This window comes from Phyllostomus hastatus, unplaced genomic scaffold (assembly GCF_019186645.2).
Source record: "Phyllostomus hastatus isolate PE091 unplaced genomic scaffold, TTU_PhHast_1.1 phas_contig_312, whole genome shotgun sequence".
NCBI classification, from domain to species: Eukaryota; Metazoa; Chordata; class Mammalia; order Chiroptera; family Phyllostomidae; genus Phyllostomus; species Phyllostomus hastatus.
This window is the reverse complement of record NW_025333849.1, coordinates 1,651,004-1,663,930: the sequence shown is the minus strand read 5'-3', so window position 1 is coordinate 1,663,930 and position 12,927 is coordinate 1,651,004.

Sequence of the window (12,927 nt, the reverse complement as noted above, 5' to 3'; positions counted from 1 at the left end):
ACCTATTCTGACTTTTTAAAAAGTATGTTTTATTGATTATGCTAATATAGTTTTCCCAATTTTCCCCCCGCACCCCCCAATCCTCCAGCATTCCGTCTCCTTAGTTTATGTCCATGGGTTGTACATATAAGGTCTTTGAATTCTGTTTCCTATCCCATTCGTAACCTCTCTCTGTCTATTTTATGCCTACCAAATATGCTTCTTATTCTATGTACCTTTCCCTCCCATTCCTCCCTTCCCCATCCCCATTGAAAACCCTCCATGTGATCTCCATTTCTGTGGTTCTGTTCCTATTCTAGTCGTTTGCTTACTTTTTGTTTTTGTTGTTTTTCTTTTTTAGGTTCATTTGTTGATAGTTGTGACTTTGCTGTTATTTTACCATTCATATTTATCTTTCTTTTCTCAGATAAGTCCCTTTAACATTTCATACAATAATGGGTTGGTGATGATGAACTCCTTTAAGTTGATCTTATCTGAGAAGCACTTTTCCTGCCCTTGCATTCTAAATGATAATTTTGCTGGATAGAATAATCTTGGATGTAGGTCCTTGCCTTTCATGACTTTGAGTACTTCTTTCCAGCCCCTTCTTGCCTGTAAGGTTTCTTTTGAGAAAGCAGCTGATAGCCTTGTGGGAACTCCTTTGTAAGTAACCCTCTCCTTTCCTCTTGCTGCTTTTAAGATGCTCTCTTTATCTTTAATCGTGGGTAACTTAATGATGTGCATTGGTGTATTCCTCTTTGGGTCCAACTTCTTTGGGACTCTCTGGGCTTCCTGGACTTCCTGGAAGTCTATTTCCTTTGCCAGATTGTGGAAGTTTTCCTTTATTATTTGTTTAAATAAGTTTTCAATTTCTTGCCCTTCCTCTTCTCCTTCTGGCACCCCTATAATTCAGATATTGGAACACTTAAAGCTGTCCCAGAGGTTCCTAAGCCTCTGTTCATTCTTTTTGAATTCTTATTTCTTCATTCTTTTCTGGTTGGATGTTTATTTCTCCATTTTGTTCCAAATTGTTGATTTGAGTCCTGGTTTTGTTCCTGTCACTGTTGGTTCCCTGAATATTTTGCTTTATTTCACTTTGGGTATCTTTCATTTGCTTTTTCATTTTGTGACAAGCTCAATTAGTTCTGTGAGCATCCTATTTACCAGAGTTTTGAACTCTCATCAGAGAGATTGGCTATCTCCTCATCTCTTAGCTCTCTTTATGGAGTTTTGCTCTGTTCTTTCATTTGGGCCATATTTCTTTGTCTCAGAACATCTGTTAAATTGTAAGGGAGCGGGGCCTTAGGTATTTGACTGGGCAGGACAACTCTCCTTGATGCATTGTGGTGCTATTTGTGGGGGAGGGGCCAGAGAGAGAACAATGCAGCTTGCTTGCTGGGCTTTAGCCCCACTTTCCAATGAATTCATGTGAGATTGGGAGTTTCTCCCACAGTAGCAACCCCTGCCATAGTCAACAGTCAGCTCTGAGTCTCAGTTTCCCTTTCAGACAGCCCCGCCCTGCCCACACAGTCCACAGCCTTGTTGCAGGTTTTCTCAGCCAGCCCCACACAGTCAGTCACCTTGCTGCCATTCTTCTCCACCCACCTGGCTGCACGGCTCCTTTTTACCAGTGGTGTGGTTGAATGTTTCTTTAATTCCTTTGTTGTCGAAGTTCCATGCATTTTGATTTTCTGGCACTTCTGGTTGTTTATTGTTTTTAGATTGGTTGTTATCCTCCTTTTGGTTGTGCAAGGAAGCAAAGGGTTTCTACCTACACCTCCATCTTGGCCGGAATTCTACCTATTCTGACTGTAATGAGTTTCTCTCTTACTGCAGAGTAAACCCTGACTAAATACCTGGAGGTGGCATCAATTTTTTGTGTCACTGAGCATTAACACTTTGGCTGAGCCTTCATGCTACATTAATCAATGAATGCCTAGAGAGAACATTCCAAGCAAAAGGCATTAAGTATATAGGCTTTATTGAAGACACAGATCCATCTGAGTATCTTGGAGTTGGGAGAAATCTCACAGGTCCAGGAGTTCCTTAGATTTGGGGTTTCTTGGGCCAGTAAAATATTCATAATATTAGAGGACTAACAGAGTTAACTTTCTATTTGGTCAAGTAAAGACATTGGATGTGGAGGGTGGAATCAACCATCATTTGAATTTTTAAAAAGAAGTTTTAATTTTAAGAAAAGGTGGTGGAGTCAAAGAACAGTCTTATGAATTAGGTAAATTTCGCTTTAGAAAAAAACCCATTACAACCTCCTTACTAATTTCATGGTATCACTTCCTCCCCTTGTTAGTATGATAACACTGCTTTTACATACTTATTAAGGCAATGTGCCCAATAAAAAAAACTGCATTTCCCAGACTGCCTGGCTATCAGGGTTGTAATGTAACTAAGTTGTAACCAGTGAGAGATGAATGGAAACTGTTGGTTGGAAGTTTCAGAAAGTCTTCTCAAAAGGTAGAAAGGCAATAGGCAAGGAGCTTTTCAGCCCTTTTCCCCTTTCTAGACTCCCAGTCATCTTGGAATATAAGGTATCCTTAAGGGTGATGTCATGAAATAAGAATGACAGAGTAAAAGAAGTAGAAGGTCCCTGGGTTACCAGTAATCATGGGAATTACCTAGTTTTCCTACTCTGGACTTCTTTTACAATAAATAAAAATAAATCTGTTTTGTTTAACTACTGTTGTTTTAGATCTCTGTTGCTAGCAGCTGAAGTAAGCTGAGGCACTATGGTATAGTCTGGGATTACCATGGAGAAAAAAGAAAGAAAAAATGTTCTCTGCTCTTGGGAAGATTAGTCTAGTGAAGGGAATCTTTATTAAATCAATCAGCATGTTCTCTTCCAGCAGCATAGCTCAAAAGATACATGCTTGTCAAAATAAGATAAACACAAGAGAGCAGTAAGTTTCATTAAAAAATGGGGGGCGGTTTCAAAGATGGCAGAGAAATAAGAGGGAGCTACACTAACCTCCCCCCAGGACCAAACTGTAATTACAACTAAATTTTAGAAAAACCATCCTGAATGACCAACTGAACACTAGCTAGAGAGAAGCCATATTGTCACAACCAGACTGGTAGGAAGTGCGGAGGAGGCGCAAGGGGGCTGGCTGGCCTCCCAAAGTGGGGAGGTGGCTGAAGTGCTGGAAGGATATTTCAGTGGCTGGTGGGGTCACCTGAGAAGTAAGGGGTCTAAACCCCAAGTTGGGCTCTCCCAGCCCACAGCACCAGAACTGGGAAAGGCATCTAAATAACATACAGCTGCAAAAAGCAGCAGGGTTTCTGTCCACCAAGAAGAGATGGATGGAGACACAGAGAGCTTTTTAAAGGACCAAAGCACAAAGTTCCATTTGCAGCCACTTCCCCTGGGATCCAGCAGAGGGAGGACAAAGTGGACTACAGATGTGTGAGGATAGTCTGGGACAGGTGGCTCTGAAGAGAGAACTGAAGGAACAGCTGTCAGGATCCCTGTTCTGACTCATTCCCCATAATGCAGGAGCCACCTTTCTCAGGCAGAGCACTCCCCTCCAAGTGGCATCATCCTGAGGGAAAGCAATAGTCCTGTTCTCAGGAATTACTCTGCTACACCCTGTGGAGCTTAAGCCAGGCTGCTGAGGAGTACAGCTGGAAGACATTCACTGATCTACCCAACAGAAAGCTTGCAGGCAAAGGTAGAATGCTGAGAGATTTCAGCTGATGCTTCTCCAGGCCTAGTGCTGATAAAAGCCAGCCTTGGCCTATAGCCTGGTTCTTTTTGCACATACCCAGGCCCAGCAGAGGGAGTCACAGGTTGTGGATTGCTGATAGCTCCAAACAGGTTGCCCAGGGCCAGTCACAGGCCGGTTTGACTTAGGTCTACACCAGAATTTGTAGCTCTACCTACCTATTACATAGAAACAAAGTGGAAAAACAAAGAAACAGATCCAAATTAAAGACCAAGAGAATTCTCCAGAAGGAGAATTAGATGAAATAGAGGCAAGCAATTTATTAGATATAGAGTTTAAGTAATGATTATAAACATACTCAACAACATGAGAAAAAGACATAGAAACCATAAAAAAGGAGCAGGAATTACTCTGCTACACCCTGAAATAAAGAATGCAATATTTGAAATAAATAATACACTGGAAGGAATAAACAGTAGGTTAAATGAAGCAGAGGATCGAATCAGTGATTAGGAATACAAGGTAGAAAAAAACACCTTGTAGAAAAAAAAGCAGAGCAGCAAAAAGAAAAAAGAATTTTTAAAAATGAGGAGAGCTTAAGAACCCTTTGGGACAACATGAAGCATAATAACATCCACATTATGTGAGGACCAGAAGAAGAGAGTGAGCAAGTGATTGAGAATCTATTTGAAGAAATAAGGACTGAAAACTTCCCTAATCTGGTGAAGGAAAAAGATACACAAGTTCGGGAAGCTCAGGGAGTCTCAAATAAGTTGGACCCAAACAGGCATACGGCAGGACACATCATAATTAAAATGGCAAGGCCTAAAAACAAGGAGAGAATACTAAAAGCTTTGAGAAAAAAAGCAGATAGTTACTGCAAGGGAGCACCAATTAAACTATCTTCTGATTTCTCAACAGAAATATTTCAGGCCAGAGGGAAGTGAAATATTCATGATGAAAAGTAATGACCTTAAACCAAGGCTACTTTACCTAGCAAGGCTATCTTTAAAATTGAAGGAGAAATAAGGAGTTTTCCAGATAAGAAAAAGCTAAAGCAGTTTGTTAATACAAAAACAGTTCTACAATAGATGTTAAAGGACTTGCTTTAAGAAGAAGAAAAAGAGAAAGAAAAAAACTGAGGGAAATAGTCTAACAATCAAGGTGCACTAAATATTATCTATGAATAACCGCCTTAAATGTAAATGGCTGAAATGCTTCAACCAAAAGGCATAGGGTAGCTGAATGAATAAGAGAACAACACTCATATACCTGCTGCCTCCAAGAGACCCATAGCAGATTGAAAGACACACACAGACGAAAAGTAAAGGGATGGAAAAAGATAACTTATACAAATGAAAGGGGGAAAAAAGCTGGGGTAGTAATACTTTTCTACCATTTTATTGCAAAAATATTCAAATATACAAAAAAGTAAAAGAATTATACAGAGAACCCAGACACCCACCACCTATATTCTATAATTGTTGACATTTTATTTTCTTTATTACAAAGCCATCTATCATTTTTGAAAGTATATTTTGTTGATTATGCTAATATAGTTGTCCCATTTTTTCCCACTCTTCCACCCCTCTAACCCGTTCTTCCTTTCCCTCCTGCAATTCCCCCAACTTTATTCATGCCCATAGGTTGTACATGTAAGTTCTTTGGCTTCTCCATTGCCTATACTGTTAACATCCCCCTGTCTGTTCTGTAACTACCCAATTATGCTTCTAAATGCCTATATATTTTCCCTCGTTATCCTTCCCCCTCCCAGCTGATTACCCTCCAAATATCTTCATATCTGTAATTCTATTCCTGTTCTAGTTGTTTGCTTTGTTTTTTGTTTTTTAAATTCAGTTGTTGATAGTTGTGGGTTTGTTGTCATTTATGTGTTAATAGTTTTGACATTTTTTCCTAAGTCCCTTTAACATTTAATATAATAAGGGCTTGGTGATGGTGAACTCCTTTAACTTTACCTTGTCTGAGAAGCACTTCAGCTGCCCTTCCATACTAAATGATAGCTTTGCTGGATAGAATAATCTTGGATGTTGGTCCTTGCCTTTCATGACTTCAAATACTTCTTTCCAGCCCCTTCTTGCCTGTAAGGTTTCTTTTGAGAAAGCAGCTGATAGCCTTGTGGGAACTCCTTTGTAAGTAACCCTCTCCTTTCCTCTTACTGCTTTTAAGATGCTCTCTTTATCTTTAATTGTGGGTAACTTAATGATGTGCATTGGTGTGTTTCTCCTTGGGTCCAACTTCTTTGGGACTCTCTGGGCTTCCTGGACTTCCTGGAAGTCTATTTCCTTTACCAGATTGTGGAAGTTTTCCTTTATTATTTGTTCAAATAAGTTTTCAATTTCTTGCTCTTCCTCTTCTTCTGGTACCCCTATAATCCGGATGTTGGAATATTTAAAGATGTCCTGGAGGTTCCTAAGCCTCTCCTCATTTTTCTGAATTCTCATTTCTTCATTCTGTCCTGGTTGAATGTTTCTTTCTTCTTTCTGGTCCACACTGTTGATTTGAGTCCCAGTTTTCTTCTCATCACTATTGGTTCCCTATACATTTTCCTTTATTTCACTTAGAATATCCTTCATTTTTTCATCTAATTTGTGACCAAATTCAACCAATTCTGGAAGCATCCTCTTTACCAGTGTTTTGAATTGTGTGTCTGATAAGTTGGCTGTCTCTTCATTGCTAAGTTGTACTTTTTCAGGAGCTTTGATCTGTTCTTTCATTTGGGCCATTTTTTTTTCTCAGCATGCCAGTTATGTAGTTAGGGGCAGAGCCCTAGGTGTTCACCAGGGTGGGGTATCCCTCATCATTGCCTTGTGATGCTGTATGAGGGGAAAGGGTCCAAGAAGGAACAATGGCACTTGCTCCACTCTCTGCGGGTTTTCAGTCACTTCCCTTTCTACCTCCAAGCAAATTGGGCCCTTCTGGTGCTGATTCCTGCGAGGGTTGGCTTGTGTACATTCTAGGACTCAGTGGGTCTCTCCAACAAACTCTCCCGTGAGGCTGGGAGTTTCTCCCTTTGTCGCCTCAACCCCCTACAGGTGTTTTCAGTGAGTGGTTTGAGGCTTTATTTCCCCAAGCTGGAATCCTGGGTTGTGGGTCTGTTTTGCTTCCCAATTGTTTCTTCCAGTTTATCTGCATGCAAATGTGGGACCACTGGCTCCACTAGCTACTACTTCCTTGTTGGCCAGCTGCTGCCTTGTGAGTCCTCTCCACCTGCCTGCATGTCTCCACCTCTCCTACCAGTCTGGACGAATATTTCTTCTTTAACTCCTTGGTTGTGGGACTTTCTACAGTTCAATTTTTCTGTCAGTTCTGGTTTTTTGTTTTTAAATTGTTGTTGTCCTTCTTCTGGTTGTGTGAAGAGGCACACTGTGTCTACCTATGCCTCCATCTTGGCCAGCACTCCATCTTAAACTCTCCTTGTTTTTTTGAATTCTTGTTTCTTCATTTAGTTCTGGTTGAATATTTATTTCTTCTTTATGTTCCAAATCATTGATATGAACTTCCTCCCCTTCACTGTTGGTTTCCTGTGGATTTTTCTTTATTTCCCTTAGTAGAGCCTTCATTTCTTCCCTTATGCTTTTTCCATATTTAATGAGATCTTTGAGCATTCTGACCACCAGTGTTTTGAACTCTGTGTCTGATGGGTTGGCTATCTCTGCATCACTTACCATATTTTTTGGACTATAAGATGCACTTCCCCCACCAAATTTGGGAGGAATAATGGTTGTTAATGCTGCTGTTGAGTTCTGTATATATTTACATTAGTGAAATATTATGTTATTTATGTTATTAAATATTTTACCACATTTTTGCTTCAAATTTTTTCCCCTATTTCCCTCTAAAACCTACGTGTGTCTTATGGTCCGAAAAATATGGGTAGTTCTTTTTCTGGGTTTCTGTTCTACTCCTTCATGTGGGCCATATTTCTTTGTCTCCTGATTTTGGCAGCCTTCCTGTGTCTGTGTACTAGGTAGAACTGCTTTGATTCTGTTTTGGCACACCTGTTAAGTCATATGGGGCAGAGCCTTGGGTATTCACCAAGGTGGGGCTACTATGACTCCGTGTGTCAGGGAAGGGTTGAAGAGGGAACAATGCCACTGATGCCTGACTTCTGGAGGCTTGCCTTGCCCTCATTCCATTTCCAGTCACTTCCCCCACTTCCCCTGTGTAACTGGTGCCCATTCTGCTGCTGTCCTGGTTGTAGTTCCTAGGGTGGGTAGGTTTGCCTACACTCCAGGCTCTCCTGAGAAACTGACAGTTTCTTACACTCTAAACCCCATTGGGTTTACACCCAGAAGTTATGAGGCTTTCTTTTGCCAGTGCGGGGGTCCTTGGCTGTGCAGTCTGACCTGGGGCTGGGTTCTCTCTCTCACAAGGTGTCTCCCTGATTTTTATCCACCACACATGAATGTAGGGCTGCCTATTTGACTGACCACCACTGCCCGGCTGCGTCTCCACCTCTCTGCCCCTGGCTTGCTGCCTCCACACCAAGTCCTCTCCACCTCAACACCCTGTCTCCACTCCTCCTACCCATCTGGATGAATACAGCTTCTTTAAATCCTTGGATGTCGGACTTCAGTACAGTTCTAGGTGTTTTTCTGGCAGTTCTGGGTGTTTTTCATTTTTAAGTTAGTTGTGTTCACTTTTGTGGTGGTTGTGTGTCTATCTACACCTCCATCTCGACCTCCTTTGAGGTAGTAATACCTGAAAGGTATTACTATATCCAATAAAGTAGACTTTAAAACCAAGGCTACAGAGAGATGAAGAAGGACACTACATAATGATAAATAGAACAATCCAACAAGAGGACATAATGCTAGTGAACAATTTATGCACCCAACATTGGAGAACCTAAACATATAAAACAAATCTTGATGGATATAATGGGACAGATCAACAGAAATATAGTCATAGTTGGGCATTTTTATCACCTCTTTGACTTCAATGGATAGATCTGCCAGACAGAAAATTAACAAGGAGACAGCAGCCTTAAACAACACACTAGATCAAGTGGATTTAATGGGTATCTTCAGAGCATTTCACCCCAAAGCAGCAGCATATACATACTTTTCAAGTGCACATGGAATGTCTTCTAGGATAAATCACATGCTAGGTCACAAAACAGGTCTCAATAAATTTAAGAAGATTAAGGTCATATCAAGCATCTTCTCTGACCACAATACTATGAAACTAGAAATCTATCCCAAGAAGAACACTGAAAAATATGCAGAGACATGGAAACTAAGTAGTGTGCTATTAAACAATGAATGGATCAACAAAGAGATGAAGGAAGAAATGAAAGATTCCTTGAAACAAATGAAAATGAGAACACAACAATCCAAAATCTGTGGGACACAAGAAAAGCAGTCCTAAGAGGGAAATTCAGACCACTGCAGGCCTACCTCAAAAAAATAAGATAAAGCTCAAGTAAATTATCTAAATTTACACTTAAAGGAACTTGAAAAAGAAAAACAAATAAAGTCCAAAATTAGTAGAAGGAAGGAAATAATCAAGATCAGAGCACAAATAAATGAAATAAATTCTAAAAATCATGCAAAATATCAATAAATCCAAGAGCTGATTCTTTGAAAAGATAAATAATATTGACTTAAACATTTAACCAGACTCATCAAAAAAAATAGAAAGGATCCAAATAAATAAAATCATAAATGAAAGAGGAGAAATAACTGACGCCAAAGAAATACAAAGGAGTGTAAAAAATATCACAAACAACTATATGCCAACAAACTGGACAACCTGGAAGAAACAGATATATTCCTAGAAACCTACAATCTTCCAAGACTAAATCAGGAAGAATCGGAGAATCTGAATAGACAGATTACATCTAGTGAAATTGAAGCAGTAATCAAAAACTCCCAACAAACAAAAGCCCTGGACCCGATGGCTTCACACGTGAATTTTACCAAACACTCTGAGAAGAACTAACACCTTTCCTTTTCAAGCTATTTCAGTAAATTCAAGAGGAGTGAAGGCTCCCAAGCTCATTTTACGAGGCCAGCATTATCCTAATTTCAAAACCAGATAAAAACACTACAAAAAAAAAGAAAGAAAGAAAGTTATAGGCCAAGATCTCTGAAGAACATAGATGCTAAAATCTTCAACAACATATTAGTAAACTAAATACAGCAATGCATCAAAAAGATCATACTGCATGATCAAATGGGGTTTATTCTGGGAATGCAAGGTTGGTACAATATGCACAAATTAGTAAATGTGACACACCACATAAACAAAATGAAGAATTAAAACCACATGATCATATCAATAGATGCAGAAAAAGCTTTTGATAAAATCTAACACACATTTATGGTACAAACTCTCAGCAAAGTGGGAATAGAGGGAACATACCTAAACATAATAAAGGCCACATATGGCAAACCCACTGCTAGCATCATACTCAATGGGCAAAAACTACAAATGTTCCTCTTAAAATCAAGAACAAGACAGGGGTGTCCACTTTTACCACTCTCATTCAACATAGTACACAAAGTTCTAGCCACAACAATTAGACAATAAGAAGAAATAAAAGGCATCCAAGTTGGGAAAGAAGAAGTAAAATTTTCTTTATTTGCAGATGACATGATACTGTTCATAGAGAATGCCAACGATTCCATGAAGAAACTGCTAGAACTGATAAATGAATTCAGCAAAGTAACAGGATACAAAATTAATATCCAGAAATCAGTTGCATTTTATATGCCAATAATGTACTAACAAAGAGGAAAATTAAGAAAACAATACCAAACACAATTGCTTCACAAAGAATAAAATATCTAGGAATAAACCTATCTAAGGATGTAAAAGACCTGTATTTGGAAAATTATAAGACAATGAAGAAAGAAAATGAAGAAAATACAAATAAGTTGAAGCAAATACTATGTTCATGTATAGGAACAATTAACATCATTAAAATGCTCATACTACCCAAAGCAATTTATAGATTCAATGCAATTCCTAGCAAGATTCCAATGACATATTTCACAGAACTAGAACAAATGTTACAAAAATTTATGTGGAACCACAAAAGGCCACACATAGCAACAGTGATCCTGAGTGAGAAAGAAGAACAAAGTTGGAGGAATCATACTACCTAATATCAAATTATACTATAAAGCCATAGTAATCAAAACAGCATGGTACTGGGATAAAAACAGACACATAGATCAATGGAACAGAATAGAGAGCCCAGAAATAAACTCATACCTTTTTAGTCAAGTAATATTCCACAGTGGAAGTAAACACATACAATGGGCTAAAGATAGTTTATTTAATAATGGCATTGGGAAACTGGACAGATACATGTAGAAAAATGAAACTTGACCACCTTCTTACACCACACACAAGAATAAATTCAAAATGGGCCAAAGACTTAAATTTTAGAACTGAAACAATAAAAATCATAGAAGAAAACATAGGCAGCAATATCTTGGACATAGTTCATAGAAATATTTTATCCAGTATATCTTCTAGGCAAGGAAAACAAAATAAAAAAATTAAAAAATAGGACTGTATCAAACTGAAAAGATTTTGCACAGGAAAGGAGAACATCAACAAAATAAACAACCCACAGAATGGGAGAATATATTTGCTGATATATCTGATGAGGGATTAATATCCCAAATTTATAAAGAACTTACAAAGCTCAACACCAAAAACAAACAAACAAACAATCCAATTAAAAAATGGGCAAAGGACCTGAATAGGCACTCCAAGGAGGACATACAGATGGCTAATAGACATATGCAAAGATGTTCAACATCGCTAATCATCAGAATAACCCAAATTAAAAGCACCATGAGATAGCATGTCACACCTGTCAGAATGGCTATCATCAATAAATCAACAAATAAGTGCTGGCGAGGATGTGGAGAAAAGGGAACCCCCTTGGACTGTTGGTAGGAATGCAGATTGATGCAGGCACTGTGAAAAGCAATATGGAGGTACCTCAAAAAATTAAAAATGGATTTGCCTTTTTACCCAGAGGGCTCCCTTCTAGGAATATATTCAAAGGAACCCAAAACACTAATTCAAAAGAACATAAGCACCCCTGTGTTCATTGCAGCATTATTTACAATCACCAAAACATGGAAGCAGCGCAAGTGCCCACCAATAGATGAGTGAATGAAACAACTATGGGACATTTACACAATGGAATACTACTCAGCAGCGAAAAAGAAGAAAATTTTACACTTTCAACAGTATGGATGGAACTGAAGAACATTATGCTAGGTGAAATAAGCCAGCCAGAGAAAGACAAATACCATATGATTTCACTCATATGTGAAATTTAATGAGCAATCTGAACTAATAAGCAAAATAGAAACAGACTCATAGATAGTGAGCAGGATGACAGCTAAGGGGTGTTGGGTAGGGAGTGAAGGGATTGAGCAAAATGGAAAAAGGACTCATGGACATAGAGAATAGTGTGGTGATTGCTGAGGGGAGCAGGGTACAAGGGAACTAAATTATAATGGAAAAATACAATAAAAATAAAGTAAAAAAAAACCTAAAACAAAGCAAATTATGGGTGGATGAAGGGACCTAAATAAACCACCCAAGACACAGGAAGTCAGGAGGCTCTCTTATCCATATACTAAAATTCTCTGAATATTGTAGAATGGAGAAACAACTCTATCACTGTAGAGTCCCCAACACAGAATTCCCAGAAAAACAAAATTTATCCTTTTTCCATTGAACAATGATAACCTTTTTTTTTATTGTTAAGGCAATTTTAGTCTAATTTTCTTTAGTTCAGTGAAAAAAAATACATTCCTATTTAGAGTATGCATTCCCACCAATTGTGATGTGTCGTAACTAATGTAACATATTTATTGCCTGCAGAAAGTAATAAATTACATTTTAAATGAGTACATGATTAAAAATAATTTTCCTCACAAGTATTTCATAATGATTCATTTAGCATGAAATTAATATTAAAGAACTGCTAAGAGCAAGTATAAAATTCCAAATGAAGATAAATTATACATATTTATAATTTGATTAATTCTGGAACTATTAAGTAAAAAATAAGTTTCATCCCATTCTTGTGTCTGTTTCAGATTAACTCTTTAATGTCTCATGTTTTCTAATAAAAACTATTTAATTACATCTTTTTATTGATTCATAAGCTAAATTAAGGTTTTAGTACACTCAAGCCATACAATAAAACAAATGCTTGGGCTGGGGAAACAGGGAGATGTTGGTAAAAGGGCACAAACTTTCAGTTATAAGA